Source organism: Stomoxys calcitrans, chromosome 1, assembly GCF_963082655.1.
Source record: "Stomoxys calcitrans chromosome 1, idStoCalc2.1, whole genome shotgun sequence".
Lineage (NCBI taxonomy): Eukaryota > Metazoa > Arthropoda > Insecta > Diptera > Muscidae > Stomoxys > Stomoxys calcitrans.
The window spans coordinates 13,667,215-13,685,507 of record NC_081552.1 but is presented as its reverse complement, the minus strand read 5'-3'; positions in this window follow the sequence as shown (position 1 = coordinate 13,685,507).

Below are 18,293 nucleotides of genomic sequence, written 5' to 3'. Positions count from 1 at the left end.
TAAAGGCGATAGGAACTTCTTCACCCTCCGCATTCTTCTGTACCAGTACGCTTCCTATACCTGTTTTGCTGGCATCGCAGTGTATATAAAAAGGCTGCGAGAAATTGGGGCTATGTAAAACGGGTGCTGAGCACAAGTGAGACTTTAAAACCTCAAAAGCTTTTTGGGCTTCCTCGGTCCATACAAATTTCTTTTTACCTTTTAACAAATCAGTTATAGGCGTAGTAATAGATGCATAGTCCCTGATAAACTTTCTATACCATCCTGTCATGCCTAAAAACCTGCGAACTTGTTTTACCGATCTCGGTGCAGGAAACTCAGTGATGGCGGACACTTTTTCCGGATCGGTTCGAATAACCCCATTACCCACCACATGGCCTAAATACTTTACTTCTGGGACACAAAAATGGCTTTTCTCAATGTTAATGGTAAGACCAGATTCACGAATCTTGTTAGCTACAGAGCCTAGTACCTGTAGATGCCTCTCGAAAGATTCCGATATGACCAGAAGATCATCAAGGTAGACAAACACTTCCGCCCTTAAATCCGGAGGTATGACCTTATCCATCAAACGGGACATGGTCTGGGGAGCGTTACACAACCCGAAGGGCATAACCTTAAAGTGGTACAACGGCCTCCCCGGGACGGTAAATGCTGTCTTTTCTCGTGACTTCTGGTCTAAAGGAATCTGCCAAAAGGCATCCTTTAGATCAAGGCTAGTTATAAATTGAGCTTTGGGTAACCTGCTCAGAATGCCGTCAATTTGGGGCAAGGGGTAAGCATCGCCTATGGTGACCGAGTTTAATTTCCTGCTATCAAGACATAACCTGTTTTTACCTGGCTTCCTGTGTAGAACCACAGGAGAAGACCAGGGACTATTTGATTCCTCTATCACATCTAACGCTATCATGCGGTCTATCTCCTCGTATATCAGTTTTTCGATGGCAGGGGACACGGGAAAATGGCGTTGTTTTATCGGCTTGGCGTCTCCGGTGTCAATGCTGTGGCACAGCACGTCAGTCCTTCCTAACCCCTCCTTTGAATACGAAGGAAAAAGGGACACCAAACGATCGAGCCGATGTTTTTGAGAATTTGTCAAGGGTATTTGAGTGGAAATTTCGCATAAACTGGACGAAGAGGATATTCTATCGTTTCGAAATTCAGCGGGCAACAAATTAAACATCTCCCAGAAATCTATTCCAAGAAAGAGGTCCTTATCTAAACCTGGCACTATAAAAACGGTTATGGGCATCTCACTATCTCTAAATGTAACAAAAGCCTTCGTATACCCAACAACATTCTGTCCCTTTCCATCAGCCGTCTGGACAGTAGATTTAAGCTTCTTGAAAGGCGCACCTGACTCCAAAAAATTTCGTGCAGCGTCCGAACCAATGCATGTAATAGAAGCGCCTGTGTCCAAGAGGCCAAGCATCCTTTTCCCAAAAAGGGTGACTTCGGCATAGGGACGAACATCGGATGGGCGGTTCAAAATAGAGGAAACTAACTTCCTATTAAAAATCTTTACTCTACCCCAGAAAGTTTTCATGCGTAGAGCTGATTTTCTTTTCTTGCCACAATCGTTGAATATCCTATCTCGAGCCTGGTTGTATTCCCTAATGCGGACGTGCAGGGGTTTAAAAGGAAATAGTTCCTTATTTGTGGAATTACTTTCGGACATTCTCCTGGGAAAACTCCTGTCACTGGGGTCTGAGCTGGTTATATATGGGGTATTAGTAGTAGAAAGGTTAGCGGGTCGTTTCAATATCTCTATTCTATCTCTGCGGTCTGCGCTCTGCTCGACGTATGTGCACTCCTTTGTGCACAAAATCGACCGTTTTTTGAAGCACATTTCGCGCAGTTTGGTCTATATGTATTGGGAGCTCCACAACCATAACAAAAGATTGTTCTCTCCTCAAGGCAATCTTGATATCGATGACCACCCTGCCCGCAGTTCCAGCATACAAAATTAATCGCCGAAATCTCATCAGGTGGATCTGTCAATACAACATTCTCGTCAGCATCTAGTTCAGATAATCTCTTGGGTATTGGAACAGGTTTCGAAATAGCCAACCCGTGCCTACGGCGCATATCCTGCATAAAAAACTCACGTCTCCTGCATGTGTCGCGCAAGTGCTGCAACGATCTTATCTCTATATTCAAGATCTCATGTTGGATTTCGGGCAGTAAATTTCTCCTAAGGATTTCCACCAACAACCCATCAGATAATGGGGTCCTAAGCCTATCGGTCAGAGATACTATAGAATCATAGAAACTATCGAAGGATTCGCTGGGCTTTTGCTTGCGCTCCCGTATCAACTCTCGTAAATCAACATCCGTCCTAGAGTCCTGATACTGCTCACGAAGAGCTCTGCACAAATCTTGCCACCGGATACAATTTACTGAGCGATGATACCGCCAAAACCAATCATTCACTTTGCCATCGAACAACGAACTAGCATTCCCACAGAGCAAATCATAGTTACCTTGCAGAGTCTGAGCGGTCAATGCCTCAACCCGATAAATAAAATTGTCAACCGAGATACCATTCTGACCACCATTAAACTTTAGCTTCCAGTTGGATATTATCTGTAAGACCTTATCTGGACGAGAAGTCAAGTCAGAAGACGAAGAGCTGCCATAGGAGGACGTATTTAGAACAGCTTGAGCATTAGACGGGGGATGCCTATTCTGAGAGCCCCCAGGTTGATCTATATGCGGTGTTATACCAAAAAGTTCCCTAAATGTACGGTTCTCAACAACAGGGAGTGTCTGCATTTGCTGTGGGGAGGTCTGACGTTGCCGAGATGGGCCATTGGGTGAATTTGAAACTCCTAATGCCGCGAAACTTGATGCAATTTGCCTTTCTATAATTTGACTCATTTGAGCACTAAAGTCAGCCATGAACTGTGCCTGTTGGGCCGAAACGAGGTCTGTTACCAACTGTGTGATTCCTTGTGTCTGTGCTACGTTAGCAGCATTGCCAGTCATATCTGCACTGCCTACATTCTGAGCCGGACCTGTGGCCAACGAAACCGGATTATTGGCCTGCTTTGCCTGAGACCTTGTCTTAACGGGGGCTGCACTCGAGGTACCTGATTCCGTGACAATCCTTGTGTCACATATAGGACAGAAAGGCCTTGTCTTGATTGCCCTATCCAAACAAGCCTTATGGAAAATATGGCCACATGCGATCTTCCGTACCGACGAGGCGGAAGCTATCGATTCGCCACAAGCATTGCATGTAATAACATCATCTACCCTAACCTCATTCGCACCCTTATCAACCGTATTAGTAGCCATAACTAATGAAGATCAAAACAAACAGAAATTAAACCAAAAATCGAGTTAACTGCCAAAAAAAAAAAAAAATTTAAAACCAAAAAATAAAAAAATAGATACCAATGAACGTAAAAAAACGCTCAAAACTAATTATCTTGGCATATAAAAAATCAGTGTAAATAATTCAAAAATGTTCTTTCTGAATACTCAGAAAATGTATATATATGTAATCTTTCCCTTTCTTTAATCCTTTCCAATTTATCCAATAGATGTATTCCTCAGAATTTCTCTCTATGAGTATCCAAAGGGACAAGTTATCCCTCAAGGGCTTCGATATTATAATTCTCTTTAATCAGTTTATCCACAAAAAATTTCAAATTATATCTAACATTTGAATAGAATGAAAAACTAAGCCAAAAATAAGATAATTTCAAATTAAAATTATGCATGTAGTTGTCATCCTGTTTGATCTTACCGAAATTTAGAATAGGTTTGCCACTTAAAATGATAAAAAAAATGTCCACAAAACCTACGCCAATAAAAAGAAAATAAAGTTTATAGAGAGAGACAGACAATAAAAGTAGCACCAGACCGGATGGAATCTATTTGGTTCCAAAATCCAGGTGATGGTAAGGATAGTATAGTGTCGTAAATTCGATACAAGCTGTGGTCAGATCCAGCACAACTGTCCAGAAACTGCATTCCATCCAGTTTATAACAAATATAACAACACCTTCGTAGATAGTTCAAGGGAGATTATTGTCAAAAATAGGTAGAAAAGGAATGGATATTCAATTCTTGATCCTTTATAAAATCCTTATTGTGAAATAATCACGAAATAGAAAAGAGGAAAATTTTAACAGAAATAGTACAGAGAAGTGAAAAAAAAATATTTTGTAGAGAGCCGAACGTTTATTTCAAATCCTGAGGATCCAAATGGTGGTAATAAAAGAAAGAAATCTCATTCGGGCCCCACGTTGGGCGCCAAAAATAATTTAATATGTAGCATATAACCGAAAGTCTGAAGGAAGTTTGTGGTTCTAGAAGCTAGCGCACGTATATGGGACCGGCCTACTAGCTCGTCGGAGGGATAGGTTCGATGCTTCTCTAGCCATTTGTTCGCTACAACTAAATTACTTTATTTATACGTGCAAAAAGGAAAGAGGATAAAGGGGGAAAATGTAGGCAGTGATTTCGTTGGTCCATTTCTTTGGACAGACGTAAAGGTGGTGATTCGTCCATATTGCCCTCCCAGCCTGGTCATAGGAATGCCAACCGAAATACAAATTTGTTCCTAAGACCCCTAACATCACAGTGGCCTAACTATCTAGCCCATCGGCAAATCAAACAGGATGCTTAAACGAGTTAGTTCAAATCCATTTTAGGTTTATTAAATCCATAAGTAATTTTCATGGTATTTTAGTTATTACTAGTAAGTTAAGTTGGGCTTTAATCATATTCTTAAATTTTATAACAGGGAAAAAATTACTTAGTGTGCCAGTATATAAAAAAACAAATTAACTTATTAGCATCTAAAAGTCTTAAAATTTATATGCAAAAAATATTCAACCAAATGTTTCATAACCGAAAATTATTACCCACTCTAATGTGTTTAAACGCTCATCAAGAAACAGATATTGTCACCCAAGTTGCAATATAGAATATAAAGAGAATAAATAAACATTACTCACATTCAGCATGCCATACAAAAAAAATGTTGCTCCAACGTCGAAAGGCCTTTCGATGAGCGCTGGTGGCTGTGTATGGGGGAGTAATTTACAGAATATGACAATATCGATCTATTGGCTTGTGTTTCGGCTACAATGTTGATAGACATTGACCTGCAAAGCGACAATTATTATTGACTGTATGTTTCAATTGTTGTCAAAGTCTAGCTACAAGCAGAACAGAGTGTATGTACATATGTATGATACAAAAAAAAATATGTATGTGCATTCGTGCGTTTACCTGCTTTGCTTGTAACCAGATGTAATGTATGTTATTAATATGTTATGGATATAAGGCAAGGGGAAATAAAAAGTTATTTAATTAAGCACTTAAAACTTTAGATATAAGAGGCAAAACGTTGTTTAACATGTAATAAAAAAAAAACAGCTTAAGACCAAAATTATTAATTAAACTATAAAAAAAGAAAATAGGAAAACCTCCTCATTTCTAAAAAAATCCACAAAAATCAGCATATTTACGCCAGTCTGCAGAATTTCTTGGGTACTTCTCGTATTACAAATTTCGCCTTCAAACCATCAAATTGCTGCACTACTTGATGGTTCAAGATTAAATCACAATTTTCACAGTTCTCGTAATCTTTAGCGGCCAATTACACAAGCTCCCACAAATTTCAAACGAGTTTAATAAACCACGGGGAGTTCTAGACACGGCTTTCATAAAAATTTAATTCTTGTTGCTTCTTATCTTATAGCACTGTATGACATGTACTCTCCAATGTGGTCGATCTGATACTTAAAGCTCAATTAATGTGACTGAATGGTGGGGAGCCGTTACCAGTGCTGGGCATTCCTGTATTTCTGCACTCAATGCGTGATCCAAATACATAAACTAGTGCCTTCTTGACACCTTTCTATAAATGAGTTTTATTCCGAGTTTGGTGCCAATCCTAATAAGAGAGAATAAAAGACACAAATCAAATTATTCCCTTTCTCTGCCAGGCCGAATTAAACAGACTCACCGCTTCTGCGAGATGGCACCGATACCAATTATATAAAAAAAACTTTTAATGGAAAATTGCCCAATCAGATCCGGTATGATTATAGAAATCAAAAGAAATTTTTTCCCACCACCGAATAGGACTAATTTGGCTGGCAAATTCACCGAATCAGTCATAAAAAAAAAATATTAAGACACAAAGGAAAAAAAATTACTGTGACTTCCTCCAAATATAATTAAATTTTAAGAAAACTTCACTGGTGTGGATCTAATGACAAAATGGCCGAGTAAAGTTAATTCCGAGGTAATGAAACCTTCTCGACGCGGAAGCCGATCTACGAACTTCCAGGCTAGTGGTAAGCAAAGCAAGAAAAAAAAACCTCAACAGCCCAATGGCATAAAAATCTAATCGATTTATCGCTAGCAACTTCAAATGTAGATGGCGCCGTGTATGATGGCAAATAGCACAATCATAGAAACAATTCAAGCCAGTTTGATTGGGCCTTTTCAAAGAAAAATCAAGCAGGCAAGTGAACCCCTTACAGATTTGGATATAGCTGCAATGTAGACCTATATCTCGATTTAAAGTCTTGGCCCCATAAATGGCGCATTTATAATCCGATTTTACTGAAATTTGATACAGTGACTTATGTTAGGCTTTTCAACATCCGTTTCGTATATGGTTCAGATCGGTTTATTTTTAAATATAGCTACTGTACTTATTAGTATTTGGTCCAAATCGGAACATATTTTGATATAACTGATATTGGACATAAAGTATGAAATTTTCACCGAATTTTGATGAAAGATGGTTTATATATATACCCGAGGTGGTGGGTATCCAAAGTTCGGCCCGGCCGAACTTAACGCCTTTTTACTTGTTTTTTTTTTCATGCATATGTTTTATTATTATAGAGGGTATATTCATTTAGTCATTCCGTTTGCAACACATAGAAATGTCAATTTCCGACCCTAAAAAGTATATATATTTCGGATCGTCGTAAAATTCTAAGACGATTTAACGATGTGCGTGTGTATTCGTCCGGCTGTTGTAATCACTCTACAGCCTTCAAAAAATTTGGATATAGCTGCTATATAGACCGATTTTCCGAGAAAGGGCCTACTGCCAAAAAAAAACTTAATTTTTCATCCGATTTTGCCGAAATTTTAAACAGTCAGTAATTTTAGCCCTCCCGACATCTGACCCAAATATGGTTCACATTGGACTATAATTAGATATAGCTTCAATATAGACCGATCTGCCAATAAAGGGTCTGAAACCCATAAAACCTTTATTTATTACCCAATTTCGCTGAAATTTTAAACAGTGGGTTATTTTAATGCTCCCGACATCTGTCCTAAGTATGGTTTGGATCGGACTATATTTAGATACAGCGACCACATACACCGATCTCTCGCTAAAGGGTCTGAAGCCAACAAAAGCTTTTTTTTAACCGAAACAGTGAGTAGTTTCAGGCCTCTCAACTTCGAACCTCAATATGGTTCAGATCGGATTAAATTTAGATATAGCTGCCATATGGACCGATCTGCCGATAAAGGGTCTAAAGCCCATAAGCGCTTTATTTATTGCCAATTTCGCTAAAATTTGAAACAGTGTGTAGTTTTAGGTCTCCCGACATCCGCCCCAAATATGATTTGGATCATATCATATTTAGATATAGCCATAGCCATATAGAACGATATGCCGGTTAAGGGTCTGAAGCCCATAAAAGCTTTATTTATCCGTGCCGAATTTGGGTGCATAAGTTATCCAATTTTCATCGGATTGTGACGAAAGGGGTTTTACATATATACGCGAGTTGGTGGGTATCCAAAGTTCCGCCTGGCCGTACTTAGTACCTTTTTACTTGTTAATATTTCTTCTTAATTTATGTTCGCATATTTTTGTTGCAGCAATGGTCATATCTTTTCAGTTTTGACAGCCATATATTTCTTATTTTAGTTCATGCAACATATGTTTTCAAAGAAATTACTTCACAACCATAAATTCATCTTCATTTACAATTTCCACACGTTTAAAAGTCATACCAATAAATTACGTGAATTAAATGCATTCCCTCACCGATAAAGGCTTATTAAGTTGATAAAATATAGTTGTTACACAACATAATAATGACGTTGATAAACTCGCACTCTCACAAACATGCCTGTCAATATAATCAATTCCACAATTAAATTTTGCATTTTATACCGTAAATGGTTGAAACATTCATGACTGTATAGAGGCAAAAAGAGTCCTTAATGGTGGTTGCCTTCGGCAGAAAAATATGAAAATTAATTGCTTTTAATTTCATTGTTATACTTTTTGCTCGGTAAAAGTTGTAATATAATTTCATAGATTAAGTAGAATATAATCATTGGAAGTTGTTAAATGTCACGACGTGAACTTAAAGTAAGTATGAAGTCATTAAAGGAATTTTCCTAATGCTATGATAATGGCAAGAGTGGCGCATACAAAGCATTACTTTTATAATACAAACAAAATATGATTAAAAATTTATGAAAAGCCTTCTAACGAATGCTAATCACTTACCAATAAAATAATCTGAAAATCTTAAATCCTTTGGAAGCCAAAAACCATTTCTGAATAAAATGAAAGTGTAATTAAAAAAGAAAGCAAAAATTAAAGAGAAAGACCTTCAAAACAATTTATTAACTCAGGAAGAGAAAAACTATGTAGAATTCTTAATAAGAAACAAGTAAAAGCGTGCTAAGTTCGGCCGGGCCGAATCTTATATACCCTCTACCATGGATCGCATTTGTCGAGTTCTTTTCCCGGCATCTCTTCTTAGGCAAAAAAAAGGATATAAGAAAAGATTTGCTCTGCTATTAGAGCGAGACCTGGAGACCTGTGTAAAATGTCAGCCAATTCGAATAAGAATAGCGCTCTTTGTGAGCTCAAAAAGTAAAATAGAGAGATCAATTTATATGGGAGCTGTATCGGGCTATGGACCGATTCAGACCATAATAAACACGAATGTTGATGGTCATGAAAGAATCCGTCGTACAAAATTTCAGGCAAATCGGATAATAATTGCGACCTCTAGAGGCTCAAGAAGTCAAGATCCTAGATCGGTTTATATGGCAGCTATATCAGGTTATGAACCGACTTATACTTTATTTGACATAGTTGTTGAAAGTAACAATAAAAAACGTCTTGCGAAATTTCAGCCAAATCGGATAGGAATTGCGCCCTCTAGAAGCTCAAGAAGTCAAGTCCCCAGATCTTTTTATATGACAGCTATATCAGGTTATGAACCGATTTGAACCATATTTGGCACAGTTGTTGGATATCATAACAAAATACTACGTGCCAAAATTCATTCAAATTGGATAAGAATTGCGTACTCTAGAGGCTCAAGAATTCAAGACCCAAGATCGATTTATATGGCAGCTATATCAGGTTATGTACCGATTTGAAACATACTTGCCACAGTTGTTGGATATCATAACAAAACACGTCGTGCAAAATTTCATTCCAATCGGATAAGAATTGCGCACTCTAGAGGCTCAAGAAGTCAAGACCCAAGATCGGTTTATCTAGCAGCTACATCAGGTTATGAACCGATTTGAACCATACTTGGCACAATTGTTGAAAGTAAGAATAAAATAAGTCGTGCAAGATTTCAGCCGAATCGGATAATAATTGCCCCCTCTAGAGGCTCAAGAAGTCAAGACCCACGATCGGTTTATATGACAGCTATATCAAAACATTGACCGATATGGCCCATTTATAATACCGACCGACCTACACTAATAAAAAGTATTTGTGCTAAATTTCAAGCGGCTAGCTTTACTCCTTCGGAAGTTAGCGTGCTTTCGACACACAGACGGACGGCTGTCTGTCGACCATAATATGGTGCAGATCTGACTAATTTTAGATATAGCTGTCATATAGACCGATCTCCAGATGAAGGGTCTGAAGCCCATAAAAGCTTTATTTGTTGCCCGATTTTGCTGAAATTTTAAACATTGTGTAGTTCTAAGCCTCCTTACATCCGACTTAAATATGATTCAGATCGTACTATATTTCGATATAGCTGCCATATAGACCGATCTAAGATAAGGGATTTGAAACCCATAAAAGCTTTATTTATTGCCCGATTTAGCTGAAATTTTAAACAGTTAGTTGTTTTAAGCTTCCCGACATCTTACCAAAATATGGATTAGATCGAACTTTATTTAGATATCCAAAGTTCGGCCCGGTCGTCGTGTTTTTACTTGTTTTTGTTTAATTTCCTTTTTTAATTTTTATACCCACCACCATAGGATGGGGGAATATAAATCTAGTCATTCCGTTTCTAAGCCCTCGAAATAGTGGTCTGGGACTCCATAAAGTATATATATTCTGGATCTTCTCGACATTCTGATTCGATCTAGCCATATCCGTCCGTCCGTCTGTCGAAATCACGATTGCGGTCGAGCGCGTAAAGTTAGCCGCTTGAAATTTTGCACGGATATTTAGTATTGATGTAGGTCGTTGGGCATTGCAAATGGGCTATATCGGTTCAGATTTATATATAGCTCCCATGTAAACCGATCTCCCGACCGCAAATTTTTTCCGATTTGGCTGAAATTTTCACATAGTGTTCTATTATGCCCCTCAACAACTGTGCCAAGTACGATCCAAATCGGTCTAAAACTAGATGTAGCTCCGATATTTTAGCAGAATCCATGGTGGTTGGTTCCCATGATTCGGCCCGGCCGTTCTTAGCACGCTTTTAATTGTTTCATATATTTTGATGTTTGTATTAAATTTTTGAAATGTTTTTGAACAATAAATCGTTATATCCTTCGTTACTTGCATTCGGTCATTTAAATCAAAGGTTATACACCCAATTTTTTTCATTGTTTGCAAAATGTAACACAATATTAAACTCAACAGATTCTCTGCCGGAAAAATTGATTGTTAGGGTTTTCGTAAAAAAAAAACAAGTAAAAGCGTGCTAAGTTCGGCCGGGCCGAATCTTATATACCCTCCACCATGGATCGCATTTGTCGAGTTCTTTTCCCGGCATCTCTTCTTAGGCAAAAAAAAGGATATAGGTTTAGACCACAATTAAATTATATTTATGTTGGAGACCTGTGTAAAATGTCAGCCAATTCGAATAAGAATTGCGCTCTTTGTGGGCTCAAGAAGTAAAATAGAGAGATCGATTTATATGGGAGCTAAATCGGGCTATAAACCGATTCAGACCATAATAAACACGTATGTTGATGGTCATGAGAGAATACGTCTTACAAAATTTCAGGCAAATCGGATAATAATTGCGATCTCTAGAGGCTCAAGAAGTCAAGATCCCAGATCGGTTTATATGGCAGCTAAATCAGGTTGTGAACCGACTTGTACTTTATTTGACATAGTTGTTAAGAGTAACAAAAAAAAAAACATCTTGCGAAATTTCAGCCAAATCGGATAGGAATTGCGCCCTCTAAAAGCTCAAGAAGTCAAGTACCCAGATCTGTTTATATGACAGCTATATCAGGTTATTAATAGACCGATTTGAACCATACCTGGCACAGTTGTTGGATATCATAACAAAACACGTCGTGCACAATTTCATTCCAATCGGATAAGAATTGCGTACTCTAGAGGCTCAAGAAGTCAAGACCCAAGATCGGTTTATATGGCAGCTATATCAAAACATGGACCTATATGGCCCATTTATAATACCGACCGACCTACACTAATAAGAAGTATTTGTGCAAAATTTCAAGCGGCTAGCTTTACTCCTTCGGAAGTAAGCGTGCTTTCGACAGACAGACGGACGGACGGAAGGACGGACGGACAGACGGACGGACATGGCTAGATCGACATAAAATGTCGCAACGATCAAGAATATATATACTTTATGGGGTCTCAGACGAATATTTCGAGTAGTTACAAACAGAATGACGAAATTAGTATACCCCCCATCTTATGGTGGAGGGTATAACAAGTAACAAGTAAAAGCGTGCTAAGTTCGGCCGGGCCGAATCTTACATACCCTCCACCATGGATCGCATTTGTCGAGTTCTTTTCCCGGCATCTCTTCTTAGGCAAAAAAGGATATAAGAAAAGAGTTGCTCTGCTATTCAAACGATATCAAGATATGGTCCGGTTCTGACCACAATTAAATTATATGTTGGAGACCTGTGTAAAATTTCAGCCAATTCGTATAAGAATTGCGCCCATTGGGGCTCACGAAATAAAATAGAGAGAACGATTTATATGGGATCTGTATCGGGCTATAGACCGATTCAGACCATAATAAACACGTTTGTTGATGGTCATGAGAGGATCCATCGTACAAAATTTCAGGCATATCGGATAATAATTGCGACCTCTAGGGGTCAAGAAGTCAAGATCCCAGATCGGTTTATATGGCAGCTATATCAGGTTATGAACCGATTTGAACCTTATTTGACACAGTTGTTGAAAGTAAAAATAAAATACGTCATGCAAAATTTCAGCCAAATCGGATAGGAATTGCGCCCTCTAGGAGCTCAAGAAGTCAAATCCCCAGATCTGTTTATATGACAGCTATATCAGGTTATGGACCGATTTTAACCATACTTGGCACAGTTGTTGGATATCGTAACAAAACACGTCGTGCAAAATTTCATTCCAATCGGATTAGAATTGCGCCCTCTAGAGGGTCAAGAAGTCAAGACCCCAGATCGGTTTATATGGCAGCTATATCAGGTTATGGACCGATTTGAACCATACTTGGCACAGTTGTTGGATATAATAGCAAAACACGTCGTGCAAAATTTCATTTTAATCGGATAAGAATTGCGCACTCTAGAGGCTCAAGAAGTCAAGACCCAAGATCGGTTTATATGGCAGCTATATCAGGTTATGAACCGATTTGAACCATACTTGGCACAGTTATTGGATATCATAACAAAACACGTCGTGCAAAATTTCATTCTGATCGGATAAGAATAAGCGCGAAGCGCACGCTAGAGGCTCAAGAAGTCAAGACCCAAGATCGGTTTATATGGCAGCTATATCAGGTTATAGACCGATTTAAACTATACTTAGTACAGTTGTTGGATATCATAGAAAAACACGTCGTGCTTAATTTCATCCCAATCGGATAAGAATTGCGCACTCTAGAGGCTCAAGAAGTCAAGACCCAAGATCGGTTTATATGGCAGCTATATCAAAACATGGACCGATATGGCCCATTTACAATACCAACCGACCTACACTAATAAGAAGTATTTGTGCAAAATTTAAAGCGGTTAGCTTTACTCCTTCGGAAGTTAGCGTGCTTTCGACAGACAGACGGACGGACGGACGGACGGACGGACGGACAGACGGACGGACATGGCTAGATCGACATAAAATGTCACGACGATCAAGAATATATATACTTTATGGGGTCTCAGACGAATATTTCGAGTAGTTACAAACAGAATGACGAAATTAGTATACCCCCCATCTTATGATGGAGGGTATAAAAAGGCTTTAAGTTCGGCCGGGCCGAACTTTGGATACCCACCACAGCGGGTATATATGTAAACCACCTTTCGTCAAAATCTGGTGAAAAATGCATACTTTATGCCCCATAGCAGCTACATCGAAATATGTTCCGATTTGGACCAAATACTAATAAGTACAAGTAATTGTTCAATTGTGTATAACAAAATATTGGTCTTTTAAGTAGCTGTATCTAAAAATAAACCGATTTGAATCATGTACTACACGAATGTCGAAATGCTTAGCATAAGTCACTATGTAAAATTTCAGTGAAATCGTATTATAAATGCGACTTTTATGGGATCAAGACTATAAATCGAGATATCGGTCCATATGGCGGATCTGGACGGATCTGGGTCAAATTTGAAAAGATTGTCGGAGGGCCTAACACAACTCACCGTCCCAAAATTCAGCGTCATTGGACAATAAACGCGCCTTTAATGACCCCAAAAACTTAGATCGAGAGATCGGGCTATATGGCAGCTATATCGAAATCTGATCCGATCTGTGTCATATTACAGAAGTATGTCGAGGTGCTTAATTTAACCCACTGTCCCCAATTTCGGCCACATTGGACAATAAATGCGCCTTTTATGGACCCAAAACCTTTAATCGAGAGATCGGTCTATATGGCAACTATATACAAATCTGTACCGATCAGAGCCAAGTTAAAGAAGAATGTCGAAGGACTTAACCTTACCCACTGTCCCCAATTTCGACGACATCGGACTATAAATGCGTCTTTCATGGGCCCAAAACCACAAATCGAGAAATCGGTCCATATGGCAGCTATATCCAAATCTGGACCGATCTGTGCCAAATCGAAGAATAAAGTCAAAGGTTCTAACACAAATCACTGATCCAAATTTCGGCGACATTGGACTATAAATGCGTCTTTCATGGGCCCAAAACCTCAAATCGAGAGATCGATCTATATGGCAGCTACATCCAAATCTGGACCGATCTATGCCAAATTGAAGAAGGACGTCAAAGGGCCCAACACAACTCACTGTCCCAAATTTCAGCAAAATTGGATAATAAATGTGGCTTTTATGGGCCTAAGACCCTAAATCGGCGGATCGGTCTATATGGGGGCTATATCAAGATATAGTCCGATATAGCCCATCTTCGAACTTAACCTGCTTATGGACAAAAAAAGAATCTGTGCAAAATTTCAGCTCAATATCTCTATTTTTAAGACTGTAGCGTGATTTCAACAGACAGACGGACAGACATGGCTAGATCGTCTTCGATTTTTACGCTGATCAAGAATATATATACTTTATAGGGCCGGAAATGGATATTTCGATGTGTTGCGAACGGAATGACGAAGTGAAAATACCAAATCCTTCGGTGGTAGGCATAAAAACAAAGAAACAAGGGAAAGTCTAATAAAAGGGGTGCGAAGTTAGAATACAAATTGGAAAGTCACACGCAAAAAAAAAAACAAACTGTGAATAATGGCTCACATTGTAAAGATCAACCGTAAACATGAGAGGGTCAGTTTTTAGGCACAAAAAATTTCATACTTGCGGCTCATTCCTTCTTTGTTCTTTAGAGTGATACAAAAGTATAAATATGTAAATGTTTCCATTTGTTTTTGAAAAAGGAAGATAACTTTGTTATAATTTTCTTCAGGGGTTTCCGTTTTTGTACGAACAAAAGGCAAAACGTTTGTTTTCTTTCTTCTCGCCAAATAATGGGCTGAGTTGAAACTTGTGGCACCATAAAATAGAACATTGTACAAATTTTCCCACAGTTAATGGCATTCTAGCATACTGGATGGGGCCAACCTTCAATGCTATGACTTTAAATAAAGGAAATGAAACAAGAAATGGGAAGTTGTGATTGACATGAACTGTAATTTGCCTTAATACGGATAGTTTTAGGCTTGCTTTACATTTCTTGGGGTTGTATTTTAAAGAATTTTGAGTAGTTCTAGGTTGGGAAAACAAAAACTAACATTGATGTGAAAAAAAAAATTTTGTTTATCTGTGAAAACATTTTTTTTTCTTGTTAACCACAATGATGACCCAAAAGATACTAACACTAGACTTTTGTTAGTTTTTATTAGTACAAGTTGTCAAAGGTTCACTTTGTGATTTGTCATCAAAACCTATTCAATAAAACTTTAGGCTGCTGGAGCTACACGAAGATAAGCAGACAAAAATTCAATTTACATGAGACAAAAATGTAACCTTCAAACAAGGATATCAAAGTAGAACAAAATAAGTAAAAGCGTTCTAGTTTCGGCCGAGCCGAGTATAATTGAATACACCCCCCTTTCCTACGGCGGTGGGTATAAAAATGTGTCCGAATCGCTTCATAACCTGATATAGCTACAATAACAATGCTTATCCATTATCCTTTGATTGCCTATGAAGAGATAGCGGACAAAAATCTTGACAAATGCGATCTATGGTGAAGGGTATATTAAATTTGGCCTGGCCGAACGCTTTCATTTGCTATACCCTCCACCATAGGATGGGGGGTATACTAATTTCGTCATTCTGTTTGTAACTACTCGAAATATTCTTCTGAGACTCCATAAAGTATATATATTCTTGATCGTCGCGACATTTTATGTCGATCTAGCCATGTCCGTCCGTCTGTCTGTTCGTCCGTCCGTCTGTCTGTCGAAAGCACGCTAACTTCCGAAGGAGTAAAGCTAGCCGCTTGAAATTTTGCACAAATACATCTTATTAGTGTAGGTCGGTTGGTATTGTAAATGGGCCATATCGGGCCATGGTTTGATATAGCTGCCATATAAACCGATCTTGGGTCTTGACTTCTTGAGACTCTAGAGTGCGCAATTCTTATCCGATTGGAATGAAATTTTGCACGACAAGTTCTGTTATGATATCCAACAACTCTGCCAAGTATGGTCCATAACCTGATATAGCTGCCATATAAACCGATCTTCGGTCTTGACTTCTTGAGCCTCTAGAGTGCGCAATTCTTATCCGATTGGAATGAAATTTTGCACAACGTGTTTTGTTATGATATCCAACAACTATGCAAAGTATGTTTCTAATCAGTAAATAACCTGATATAGCTGCCATATAAACCGATCTTGGGACTTGACTTCTTGAGACTCTAGAGTGCGCAATTCTTATCCGATTGGGATGAAATTTTGCACGACATGTTTTGTTATGATATCCAACAACCATGCCAAGTATGGTTCAAATCGGTTCATAACCTGATATAGCTGCCATATAAACCGATCTTGGATCTTGACTTCTTGAGCCTCTAGAGGTCGCAATTATTATCCGATTTGCCTGAAATGTTGTACGACGGATCCTCTCATGACCATCAACATACGTGTTTATTATGGTCTGAATCGGTCTATAGCCCGATACAGCTCCCATATAAATCGATCTTTCTATTTTACTTCTTGAGCCCCCAAAGGGCACAATTCTTATTCGAATTGGCTGACATTTTACACAGGTCTCCAACATATAATTTAATTGTGGTCCAAACCGGATCATATCATGATATCGCTCTAATAACAGAGCAAATCTTTTCTTATATCCTTTTTTCCCTAAGAAGAGATGCCGGGAAAAGAACTCGACAAATGCGCTCCATGGTGGAGGGTATATAAGATTCGGCCCGGCCGAACTTAGTAAGCTTTTGCTTGTTTTATTATTATATTCATTTTACTTATTTTCATACCCACCACAATTTTTTATTCTTTTATACATTCTTTTTGCAACATATTGAAGTATCCATATCCGATCCTACAAGGTACAAATATTTTCGATCGTCGTAAAATTCAGATATGATTTAACGATGTCCGTGTTTTTCTCCGCCCGTTAGTTGAAATCATGATACAGTCTTCAAAAATTGAGATATTTAGCTAAAATTTTACACAGATGTGTATTTTTCAATGCACAGGTTAAGTTTTTGAATGGGCCAAATCGGATGATATTCGGATCTGCCGATTTGGAGTTTTAAGCCCTTAAAAGACACATTTATTTCATGATTTCACTTAAATATAACAATGAGTTTTACTAGGGCCCCCTATTTTCGACTCGAATATGGTCCATATCGGGCCACAGTTACATATAGTTGTCATATTGAGGGATCTGCTGAGTCATGATCCTAATCCTATTAAACACACATTTATTAGCCGATTTCACTGAAATGTGTAGTAATGAGTTCTACTCCTCAATTTTCGACCCGACTATGATCCTTATCGGTCTTTATTAACATACTAGCAGGACAGGGCCCGTTCTGCTGCGCCTTCTTTCACTCTCGTAACTTATCTGGGCCCTATCCTGGCATGATCATGGAATAAGTCCTGTTTTGGAGTTCTGGTACGGCCTTTCACATATTTCGCCCCAATGTGAATATCATTTTCGTGCTCTATTCCCAAACACCTTTCATTTAAGCCGTATATTGCTGAGGTAGTTAAATATATCCGGTATGGGAGTATTTTTGGAGGTGAGGTGGACGCCCATGTATCCGATTCGTGCTTTTTTTGTTTTATATTTCTATTTGGCGGGTTTTGAAGATGAAGCGGCCTCCTAGATATCCCACCCTAAATAAGGATACGAAATATCTGTTTTTGAATTATTATAAACAAACTAAATTTAGTTTAAATTGCCCCACTTATCTCCGAGACTTGGCATTTTAGAAAAAAGGGTAAGGCGAGGGTCCGCCCATCAAAGTTTGGATGGTAGATATACTTCATTCTCTTGGTTTTGGTGGTGGATTGGAGTAGCCAAACCCTTTGCCCCAAAAGTGGATATTAGATTCATATCCTTCTCGAAAAAATCACATTTTTGCTACATATGGCTATAGTCGGTATATATGTGTGAATTAAGAGGAGTTTATGAGG